This window comes from Lutzomyia longipalpis, chromosome 3 (assembly GCF_024334085.1).
Source record: "Lutzomyia longipalpis isolate SR_M1_2022 chromosome 3, ASM2433408v1".
NCBI classification, from domain to species: domain Eukaryota; kingdom Metazoa; phylum Arthropoda; class Insecta; order Diptera; family Psychodidae; genus Lutzomyia; species Lutzomyia longipalpis.
Window position 1 is genome coordinate 2,588,254 of NC_074709.1, and position 12,338 is coordinate 2,600,591.

The 12,338-nt window shown below is 35.1% G+C and overlaps 4 protein-coding genes across 7 annotated transcripts in view; 3 read left to right on the forward strand and 1 right to left on the reverse strand.

Moving 5' to 3' along the window:
• LOC129794093 (GPI mannosyltransferase 3) overlaps positions 1-12,338 on the forward strand; it is a 1,193,052-nt gene that overhangs the window by 419,040 nt on the left and 761,674 nt on the right. The gene's annotated exons all lie outside the window — the stretch shown is intronic.
• LOC129794120 (cytoplasmic tRNA 2-thiolation protein 1) overlaps positions 1-12,338 on the forward strand; it is a 1,132,104-nt gene that overhangs the window by 358,092 nt on the left and 761,674 nt on the right. The gene's annotated exons all lie outside the window — the stretch shown is intronic.
• LOC129794129 (plasma membrane ascorbate-dependent reductase CYBRD1) overlaps positions 1-12,338 on the forward strand; it is a 1,128,201-nt gene that overhangs the window by 354,189 nt on the left and 761,674 nt on the right. The gene's annotated exons all lie outside the window — the stretch shown is intronic.
• The window catches only part of LOC129794057 (epidermal growth factor receptor), a 74,567-nt gene that overhangs the window by 56,407 nt on the left and 5,822 nt on the right, over positions 1-12,338 (reverse strand). The window lies entirely within an intron of this gene.

Genomic DNA, 12,338 nt, shown 5'->3' on the forward strand with positions numbered 1-12,338 from the left:
ATTTGTAACTATAATTTATTATAAGTCGACCTTAGACCAAATACGACTACTTGAATTAAGGCACAATCAACTATATGTGATTAAGAATATTAGGAAATTTCTTCATTAGGAAAATTCTTCTATTTTCAACCTGAAACAATTATTCAATCATTCATGAATCAATCGTCAATGATAGCGAGTTGAAAGGCAACATATCCATACAAAAGCTTCACTGCAATTGAGAAATTACCATAAAATATTCCCTGCAATTCCTGCAATTAATAAAACACAAAATAACAACCCATTAAAAAAAGTCTTACAAAGAATATTTAAATAAAAAAAAAATTCCCATGTAAAATTTCTTTGATTAATTAATGGCAAAGCACTCATTCATAACTATGGTGTGAATGAATGGGAAATTTGTACGTGAATTTGGCAATTTTCTTCATTCTCGCGAGATTGAAGACTAAATTTCGTCATTTGGAACGTAAAAAAAAGAGGAAAAATAAATAAACAGAGTAGATTAAACAGTGAACAAGTCGCCCAGATAAGGGGCTCATAAAAGTCCCCCTTTATCGAATTGACGCAAAATCCAATAACGTTACTTAATCCAATCTGACACACACCTGAAATTACCTGACATGCGAAGAACTCTCGATTTATTTTCTGCACTTTGTGAAATTCACCGCAATGCCGAAATTGTCGCTTCAATTTAAAAAAAATTCCCACGTTATGACTTCAGGTTGTGTGGTGTATCACTTTGTTAGCAATTGAGATAACTATACACCAAAAAACGGGGAGAAATCGCAAAAACAGAAGCAAACGAATTATTCATACAAAAATGATAAAGCTGATAGGAGAAGCAATTTTGCTATAAATGTAGGTACTACTTTTTGTGGAGCTTTTAGGAAAAACATAAAGCTTTTTATTGGTTTTGATAATCAAGAGATTTATTTTTAATTCACCTCGGGATTTTTAATCATAAAAAAGGAAAAAGAAGCTTTTATCATTTTCTTGGAAATAAAACTGCATCACACTGCGTTGTTTTTCGAACTTTTAAATCATGTCGTTTTATAGGAAATGATAAACATTTTGTCATTTACTGGATTATATATCAGACATTTTTTTATGGAAGCTTTTTAATTGCTAGGTAAATAGCAAATTGTATTAGCAAAATATCTTTTCATGATTATTCATATGAAAGCTCTTTTTTTTACTAAAGGATGAACAAGGCAAAAAGAGTTCTTGAAACTTCATATTTTTCCATAAGGATAAAATAATCTAGAATGCAATAGGTTTTCGCAAATTGTAATGTTATCTTATGCCCTCAAACGTTATAATTTAGATAAAATTATGAAGGAAATATCAAAAAAAAAACTTTTGCATAATTTTCCCTTTAGATAGCCAACGCTGTTTTTAGTTAAAGCTTCTATCATCTGACAATACGATCTGTCATTTATAAATTCCCGATCATCTTGTTTCTTTAAAATAAAAAGAAATATCAACGCATTTTTCCCATAAGACGAACAATTTTTCCTACAATAATCAACAATTAATTTTTAAAAAAAAAAAAATCTAAAACTAGTTGTAAACATGCCCTTAGTTCCAAAGAAGAACACTGCAGAAGTTTAATGATCCTCACTACACACGGTACGTTCTACACTGAGAACCCCACGATTAAGTGATCATTTCTTGCAGTGTACGCACAATCCCAAGAAGAAAGCCAAGAGGCAATGCAGAGAGAGATCAAGTTGTTGCTTCGAGAAGCCTTTTATGTCAACAATGTACTTATTTGGCATAATATCACCATCAATTGATGATGTTTCTTCGGTGCCTTTTGAAACGACTCCATGGTGCACTTTTGAGAACTCTCTGTGTGTATACGTGGAATTCTCTTTTTCGACGGAGAAATATTGCAAAAGAAAAATTAAAGATTAAAAAAAAATCTACCTCATCATCTTGATTCCCTCAATTCCAATGCGCGATGCAATATTGTGTCACGATTGACCATCGCTGTGAGGAGATTTATTCTATACTATATAGATAGATTCTTTGATGGGATGAAGATGAACGTCAAACATTGCATTTAAATCACAATGTCTCTCTCTTCTCTTTATATGGCGAAGATGTGAGCAAATGTAGCCCCGTGAGTTGTTTTCTGATCATAGACTCCAATCGAATTTGGTCATGGACGCTTACCTGCAAGAGAGTTAAGAAAAGCAAAGGAATATTCATTAAAATGCTGCAACTTACACGATTCATTGAATGTGTTTTATAATATTTTTCTGCATAAAACACATAAATTATATCACAACTGCCAATGTGAATTTGCATTTTGCCTGACTCGTCAAAATAAGCATATATGAGGTGCGCTCCCGCCGCGGAGAATTCCCAAGAAGACTTTGCAATCTCTTTTGTATTCAATACTGTATGTGTTAGACTTTTTATTAGTTTAGCTTCTTTTGCTTTTGCCATTGAAGCATGCGAAAACAACAAGGAAAAATCTTCTTTGAAGCGAAACGCAATTTTGGTCGCGGAATTGGACGCTCCCCTCTGCAAAATAACTCGAGAAAATGGGAATTTTTCCTTCGAGTAAATTCTATATGTATTAATTTTTGTCATACTTGGTGTATTGCCTAAGATGGCATGCGAAATAGTCCTCTAGCTCGCTTGGAGCTAAACATATCTATGTAGTAATATTTTATGTACATTACATATATGGAATTTCAGCACAACTTGCTATTAACTTGCCAATTGAATACATAAAGCATACATAGCTGGCCCCTAGCCAAAGTTGCTCCTCAAGCTGTGATTCTGCACAACTCAATCATTACCTACCATTTAATAACGCCACTACCACAGAGAGAAATCTCCGTGTAAAGTAGATATGTGCATGATTACAGCTGGGAGCGTCTTGGTGTTGCATAAAAGGCCTATTAGAGCGAAATCATCCCACGATTTGCATAAAATTAATTTATTGCAAACCAATTTATTAAAAGTAGCGCTGCTTTTTTTGCTCCCATCCTGTTTTTGCCTTAACGTACGGATTCAAATCACTACCGGGTAGGCAAAAAAAGCTGCCATAGTGCCAGATAAACCCATCATATGTGCATCCCCTCCCCACGCCTTTGAAAAGAAGTGACGATCAATTTCCTTTGCCTCCGGGAAAATTGAATTCCTCCCCTTGCATTTCTCCATCTTTTCACCATCACTTCTCGCCGTGATATTGATGGTTTTGTGATGCAACAAGAGGCCCTCGAGGGTCGTGTCGAATATCATGGAATTAGCTGTTTGAACTTGAGTGCGGATTTGTAAAGATGCCCAGACAATAGGTGCTCTACCACTGCCAATGTCTCGGAGTGTCTCAGGCTCTCTCAATGGAAGCACATCCTTCCGGTTTATTCTGAGGCTTTTCATTAAAATAAAAAGACCGTCTCGCATAGAGATCGTCGTCCTTTCCAGCAAGTCTGACTGCCATTGAGCACGCACACTTGACACGAGCATGAGGGGAGGATTTTTTTTTTATTTGGAATAACTAGAGCGGAATTTCAGGTATAAATCTTTCAATAATACATGCATGAAATATGAATTTATGTTTACAACGATTTTATAGTTTGAGAAAATTTAAATTTATTGAATCATAAAAAAAGAACGTTAAAGGAAAATTCTTTCCAATAGAATTGGAAATCTCAAAAGAAAACTGAAGCAAAAATTGCAATGATGGATCTGATGAATCTCAAGAACTCTGATGTCTTTTGCAAAATTACTTCTGCATAAAATGAAGACAATAAAGCGAAAGTTTCTGTAGTTACTTTTAATGTCTCATCAAGTTCAGTGCACCAAAATGTTTCTCTGCCTCAACTTCCGTGTATACTCTCTCAAATGCTTTTTATTTGTCATCGGCATCCACAAAAAAAGCCGCACATTGCGAGTTCCGCAAAATCTTCCGGTTTCCCATCGTAGGTAAAAGAGAGCAAAGACAAAAATCCCAAGATCTTCATCTCCGTGTAAACATATGGCACATACACAGACATCCCCTCCTTTTGAAAGATGTAGCAAAGTGGCAAAATACAATTGCCAATGAACTCCAGAGGGACACAATTGAATTGCTAGTGGATCGCGGAGTTGATTGCAAAACCACAACATCATCGATGGGGGCCTCCATGACATACAAATGAGATTTTTTCCCATACCTGGTAATTTTCTCTCGACACGCGGCACAGAAATGTCTCGCTGCAAATGATGATAAGGAAAATTGCGCAAGATTTTCTTATCATGCTGATAGAACTTTTCACATTCTATGACTTGATAGAGATGGGGTTCCATGTGGTGTCAAGTAGCACAATGAATCATTCATTCATTGTTGCGCTTTTAATTGGGGCTCGTTGAGATGTGCGCACACACATCGTCGATTCTCCATTGATCATCTTTTGTGAATCCTTCAAATTCCCAGACTTTCCCATTCAATAGTTTGCCGCCACGCAATGGTGGAGTAAAAAATAAATTTTTTGATGATTCCCAGAGCGTCCATGAATAAATCATAAAAATCACTTTTCAAAAATCTTCCCACCCACGAGAGGAAGTCGATGGGAAAAATTTTTCTGTTGCACCGCTCTACATGCTTGAGTTCATATGCAAATCCTCCAATAGAAAAATCCTGCTGGCACTTCCTAAATTTCCCTTTTTATTTATACCTACTTCCTTTCCTGTGTATATGTTTTTTAAAGTAAAATTGCACCAATTGACATTGGACCTTTCATTTCCGGTGCAACGGAAATTTCCTTGCACATTTTTGTACGACCTCTGCATTTTTTTCGGGTGAAGAAATTCCAATGAATGTTATTTTGCTGAACTTAGGGAAAAACTGTGGTTTTCTCTGGTTCATTTAAATTTCTGCCTTCCTGGGAGGGTAAGATATCTCTAAAGCAATCTTTGGGGCTGAATTTTGTTTCGCTTTCCTGTTGCCGTTGTACGTAAAAAGACGGCGAGGTTTCTCTCTTCACAGGGATTGCGATGAAATTTGATTCTTTTGGGAATTCTTTATTTTAATTTATCGTCCTTTTCCATTAAAATCCTTGGCCGTTTTGACCGTTTTTTAAGTGGAACAACCACAAAAAAATACTCAAACAAATCAATAAACATTTCGATATTTTAATGGATTTTACTTGAAGATCTTTGAGATTCTTGAGAGTTTCTTCGTTATGTTTGGATGCTGCTAAGATGGGCAATTTGGACAATCTTTCCACTCAATTTTTTTATGGGTAAAAATGAATTTTGTTGATTTTTTTCTTAGGGGAGATGGCCCAATTTGGACTCCTAAATAATTTTCAATTATTTTCAAAATATTAGAGGTCAGAATTGAAACGTCTTTCCCTGTGAATTTGAATTTATCTAAAAAAAAGAATCTAATAAAATGTTTTCTTTCTTTATTTTTAATTAACTTTAAAACTCCAGGTGCATTATCCCTGGAAGTGAAATTTGTAAAAATTTAAAAATGATCTAAGTGATGTATGAAATAAAAAAGAAGAACAAATTGAACTGTGAAGAAAAGTGAAGTGAAAGAATTCGTAAAGGACATAAAAAAATAGATTGGGCGCCCATCTCACGAGTGTAGTGTATTGTGACGGAAGAGGGCTTCAACAAGAACAAGCAACATAAGGTAGGCTCTACCAATCCCTTTGAAATTACTCTATTATAGATCCTCATTTTCCTTCATTATATTCCTCCAACTCTATCTTTTTTTAGGTGCCTTTAAAGAAAGTAAATCAGAGTGGTAAAGCATCCACACTTCATCATCATCATCCATTCTCACACCAAAATGAAGAAATTAACTTTCACAATCCCCTCCAAGGGTGTTAGATTATCTCCCTTCCCGACACCATCCACCGTGTACAAGATATTAATAAATCAAATTTGTAAGGATGCAAGCAAAAAAGTAAGAGAGATTTTTTCATCGTCCAATTTAGTGGGTGAATGTTGTTGAAAAAAAAACCGTCCAAAAAACAATCGTCATTTTAATATTTTAGACATCTGTTTCCGATGAGATTTTGGGCTCAGTGTGGAAGCTGTGCTCTTAGATGTCTAAACCACAGTAAAAGATTTGTTGGGAAAAAAACTGCCTCTACGTGGTTGTATTTTTCTCACAGATTGACTTTTTGATTCCATTCTCTATGTCTCTTCACTATTTGCCTTCTTCACAAATCCCATATAGAATCTATTTAGACATGCGGTGATCGTAGAAATGAATGGATTGAGTGGTGGAGGGAACAAAAAGGAAGGGACATTTGTATGAGCGAGAGATTTCAACAAAATATTCTATTTAATTTTTGGTAGTCGTTTTTTTTCTATTTGTTCTCATCTCACAGCTCCCCAGACTGAATTATCCCAATAATAGAGGAGTAATTTTGTAAAAGAGAACTCCTGTAGCACGGTGTCTCGTCATCTGTTGTTGATCCATTCCCAAAGAAAAATACACGAAAGAGGTGAATGTGTTCGTGATCATGCAGCGAGATCCACTGCAAGATCATTATGCAATGATTTTTCGCCCCACAGTCTTCACTCGGATTCCATGTAGGTCGAATTTATAAAATGAATTTTCCAGCAAAATACAATCATGCAATTGAACACTAATTTCATACAGCCGCGCACAGCACTAATGATCACGAGAATTATTTAGAGAGAAAGATGAAAAAAAACTGTAGAAATTATTTTTCCAATGCCATTCATCTCAATTCAAAATTCATCAAAAGATCATTGAGCAGATGAATTAGATAGTGAGAATTATTACTTTTAGCACCTCTCAATTTTTACTGCAAAAAATAAAGAGAACTCTCTTGCACTAATCATTGAAATTGAGTGGAATGGTTGAGATATTGATCAATTGATGAAATCTTGGACACTAAATTCTTCCGTCAAATCCTTCCCGGTGTTTTCACTTCAAGTCATCTCTCAAAACATCTTTTACGTTGAGTGAATGATTCGTGGAATTTGAGTGAATGATATACAACACACGCACAAAAAATAGTACAAGAGTGTAGACAAGATCTAGCAACGATCACTCAACGATCGCCATTGAGGATCAGAAATGAGCAATTTACGATTCCATTGAAAAGGTGTTTGATGAATTTTATGTTAATTTGAACACACTTTTTTCTCTCCCTCCCGTCCCAAACTATAAAAAGTACAAATTTTAATGAGATCTTTCTCTAGGAAAATCAATGTTCATTTTATGATCGCCTCGAGAAATTTTTTCTATCATTACAAAAATTACATTTTTCAGTGTATAATAGGAGAGAGAGAAGAAAAGTTCTTTGACTTTCCTACAGGTAGAATGAAATCTAGTTTAGATGAAACTATTCAGGTGGAGGAATGTTGATGACCAATTAAATATCATCAATGAAATTTTATCTCTCAAAAAGAAGGAATTTTGAAATGAGTTTAGGTGATTTGGACCACAGAAATGCATGTAATGAGAATACCTTATAATCATTTAATTAAATATTTAAACATGATTTTATATAATAAAGCTTGAGGGCTAACAGAACAACGAAAGGAATGCAATAGAATTTAATCAATTTCTTGTTTTGTAATAAATTTTCTTTTTCATTAAAATATTTGAAATATTTTCGTGTAAATTATCTTTGATGAAAATACTATACAGAACATTTTATTGAAAATTTCATTAATTTTTACAGTTGAAAAATTTCTCTTAACGAATTGTAAATCATCTTGTTTTATTCTCAAAAAAAATGTGAAACCTCATTAAGATCATCAATTCTTAGCCACACTGAAAGATGTTTCAAATAAAAACCACCACAAGGTGTAAAAAAAAAAGTACAGTGGTGCCTCGCAATACATGTTTTACTTATTACTTTTTCATTTAAAATTTGGTTTCAATCAATATTGTGAATAAAATAAATCATTAAAATAAATAAAAATAGCCGTTCTTGGCGTAGAAGTTAAGTTAGAATTGACTTAATCAGAAAATTATGCATCATTATACTGCGAGGCACCACTGTAGGCAAAAAAAAGAACAAAATTTGCTAACCAAGGCGATAAAATTCTTTTACGCGGGATTGCGTGTCAGAAATAGCAAGGCGAATCACACCCATTCACTCACGATCATCTCAGCGTGAATCGCAATGGTGGGGAGGCGTACAAGAAGTTTATAGAACTGTTGAGTCATGACAATTAATGTGTCTTTCTGAGAATCTCAACAACTGTGAATTTTCGCGGTGTTGCCTAAATCAATATTTTTCGAAATCTTATTCTGCAAAAGATCTCTTGCTCTGCTAGGTTGTACAAATGTACAAAAAAGCTCACACGTCGCCACAACTTCACATATTTCCACAAGCAATATATAATTTCCATTCATAGCGTTGCTGTGTCAGTTGATAAAGGCTTGGCCATTTTTTTTTCGTACAACTAATAAGTTGTTTCTTCCACAATAATTGTTGAACATTTTTCCTCTGAAGCAGAAAAAAAGAGAAAATGGCTGTGACTCGCGATCACGCAAAATCTTTACTCACTTCTCGTGCCTATTGGACAACACAAGAGATGAGTCAATATAATTAATGAAATATTTCTCAGAGGAGAAGAAAATAAAAATCATTTGAGACAATTTGCTCAATTGATGTCGTATACGACATGCTTTTGAGTGACTAGAAAGAGATCGTCATGTGATCGTGTTCGATCATTCGAGGAGTTTCTGAACAGCCACGACGATATAAATGCAATATCTTATGGAGACTTTTTTTGCTCTTCCTCGTGCATTCTTGCACAGTGATGTACAAATTGCTGGTCAGAGGTTAAATTAGCCTTTCCTATGTACATATGGTGAATCCACTGATGGAGGCAATGATCGTTCTCTAAACCCTTTTTCTCACCACATTCCCTCACAAATCTCCCAAGAGAAGATCCATATAGCAAAAAACACCACATATACACAAAAATACCATACGCGTCATTCATTTAAGATTGTATATATAATAAAATATAATATGTATAAGAGAAGCTTCTTGTCCGAGATGGGTGAAGAAGAAAGAAAAAAATGCTAATATGCCAGAGTAATAACAGCTTTTCACATTAATTGTTACTATTGGCGAAGATGGCTCAACAAGAAAGCCGTTGTTGTGTCCAACTTCTTGGAGGAAATTCTCTTTTTCTTTCATTTCATTTGAACGCAGAGACAGATAAAACCTCCCAGAATACACAAGCAGCTTTTTCTGACTCTCCACCAGAGACCCATTTCGATTTTTATAACATTTCAGAATATTTCCACCACTGCAAAGTGTTTTAAATTATGGGCAAAGTGGACAATAATTCCCTGGGGGCATGCGATCACGTGCGGCTATCTGAAAATTAATATTTCTCCCAAAGACAAGCACGTACAAATGGGTTTTGCATTTTTATGCTACACATTTTGCGTATTTTTTATGATCTTTGTGTAGAAACGTGAAGAAATTTTTGTTAAAAAATCGGTTAAAATCAAATTAAATTGTAAGGAATGAAAGGTGAAAACTCATGAGAAAATGGTCTACCAACTAGTTTTTAAATGAAAATTCAGGTAATTTAACCGAAAATTCTTGATTTTAATTGCCATAAAGACATTTACAAATTAGTTTAAGCAAACAAACGCATAAGATCATGTGAGAAAGAAAGAAAGAACGGAGACAGGTGAAAGATTGCTTTAGCTGGTGATCATACAGATCAACACATGAGTGTCGTATCGACAATTCCTGACATACTTCTTCCCGCATCTCTCGCGGTGAAACTTCCTCCATAACCAAGCCCAAAAGTCAACGTTTGTTGGGAAGGAAAAAGTCAATTTATTCTTCTGGTGCACACTTGAGAAATTGACTGACCATCTCGCAAAGATTCTCATGGTGTTGATAAATGTAGTGCACAACCGAGAATGTCTCGATGGCGGGAGAAAAAGAAGTGATGTCGTGGCTGAAAATGGCCATTGCAGGAATTCACCTGAAGCCGGTTTTCATCTTTGTGCGCATAAGTACGCACATATGGAGTCCCTCCGTCAAGTTCCAGTTAGAAAATCGCGCACAAGACGCACCAAGATAGCCAATAACAGGAAATCAGACCGGCTCTTGTATCTTCACTCCTAAGAAGCAAAATTGCACCGCGATGAGCACATGCAGCAAAAACCCGCCACAGAAATTACAAGAAATCCAAACAGCAAAATATTGGTGAACGCAGCACCAGAGTTGTATTATCGTTGGAAATGTTGCATTGTGTGAAATTTTATGTGATTTCTGCTGCTGATAGACAATTGCATCTGATGCAACATTGAAAATGAGGGGCTAGCAAATGGTTGTTTTCAATGTACTGCTAAAAGGCGTTTTTGAGATTTGTTTATTCGTTTAAAACTCTCATTACACATAATCTAAAAACAATAAGAAATCATTAAAGAAACTTAACGTTTTCCACTGAAATCTGCTGAAAAAAAAATAAGCAAATTTTTGCTCAAAAATGAAAACAATGACGTCACAATTGTGCTTTATGTTTTTTTTTCAGGAAAAATTACTTCCCATAAATTCACCATTTTACCCCAAGTTCTCCTAATTTAAAAACTCTAGTTTATCTGCCTGCCTTATCGTTTTTACGGAATAATTTGCAAATTTATCAAAATATTATATTTATTATTTAAATTAGTCAAATGAATGTTTGATCCACTGACCATGAAAGGGTTAAATAGTAGGTAATCAATAGCGCTTTTAGCCCTTAATTTGTTCTTGTTTTCTGTTTAGTTCTGGATCAACAAGCAATTTAGGAGCGTTATTTTGCATTCACATTTTTTTTTTTCACACAAGAAATTGTTTACTCAACCGCCCCCCTTATCGCGAAGAATACACATTCAATTATTCCGCCAGTATTACACAAAATATTCGACATCAACGTTGTAGCTTAAATTACTCTGGGTATAGCAGAAAAAAATGCGCGCCAGAACAGCAAGAGCATAAAGTGATGACGATAGTCGTTTTATTGCATTCACGTTAAAAAGTTTTCGCTAAATATCAAGTGGTGCGCAATTTTTGCGATTCCCTCTTCGACCATTCCTCCGTGGATCAGCACAAACCATCCACTGCTTGACGTCTTCCCAAAGAGGTGAATGATCGTTGATTTTTTATGCGCAGAATTGTGAATAAAACTTGGGTTTTTTTTACAGCGCGCGAAGAGAACCCAGCAAAACTCTAAATAAAACTAGATCACTGAAAATGTGTGTCCAAAAGGTGGATGGAGGAAGATGGGAAAAAAATCTCGAAAAGTACCATCTGTCAAAGAGTCAACGAATTCTATGGGCGATCTTTCCAGTGTTAAGCTCCTTTTTTTCTGTGATCTTTTCTATCTCCGTAGCATTCTGTTTAGGGAGATATGAGATTTTTTGTTATGGTGTCTTTCATCCCCCAAAAAATGTCACACGAATTTCTACCTGTTGTTGCATTTTTGTATGTCCCCTTTTGAAAGAGCATTCGCCATGGTATTCAACTCTCTTACGACCCTTTTAGGTGTATGTTGAAGCAATAAATTAAAAATTCAATTAAATTTTGCCGCTCAGTGCACAGGCTAAAGTGACACAAGCTCCCTATTTCAATGCGCACCTGAGTGATATTTTAGCAAAAAGGAATTGAATTCTACATTGAAATTTATGCTTTTATGTTGCTTTGAAAGCTTCTAACCGTAAAAAATTACCCATCATCCCCCGATCTTCCCTTAAAATTGAATTTAAATTTTCTTTTCTCAAAATTTATAGATTTTTTTTTGGAATTATCGATCTTGGTTTTGAAGACGATCTTACATGGTCTTGAAACTCCCTAAAAAATATAAGAAATCAAGATTTCAAGATCTTAAAAATTGGATTACAAAATACGATCTGTTATTTAAAAAAAAACACCCGCTCAATTTTTTTAATGTATTTTTAACCCGCGTTTCATGATCAAGAAATTATCAAACATTTTCTCACAAGAAGGCCCAAGAAGAGAGTAAAATCTTGCCAGTATTATGAAGCATTTTGTGCAAAGACGATCAAATAAGATCATCAATGAGATTGCAGGACAAAAGCCCTCATCAAGATGAATTGAAATTGTCGTGAAATAAAACTCCAATCTTCCACTATCGAAATTCTCTCACACAGAACACGCCAAGGGTACGCAGAGACAACCCCCGGAGCAAAAAACCTGCTGGTAAAACACTTCTGAGAAGGGAATGGGCTCATCTCGAATTTCATGGGTTCTGTGAAGTGCAAAAGAAGGTCCTTTTTTGGAGGCATCATCTGCCTTTGGGACCATCATCTTTTGTGTGCCCTCCTCAAATGACTGATGGTGCACAAGATGCATCCCGTAATC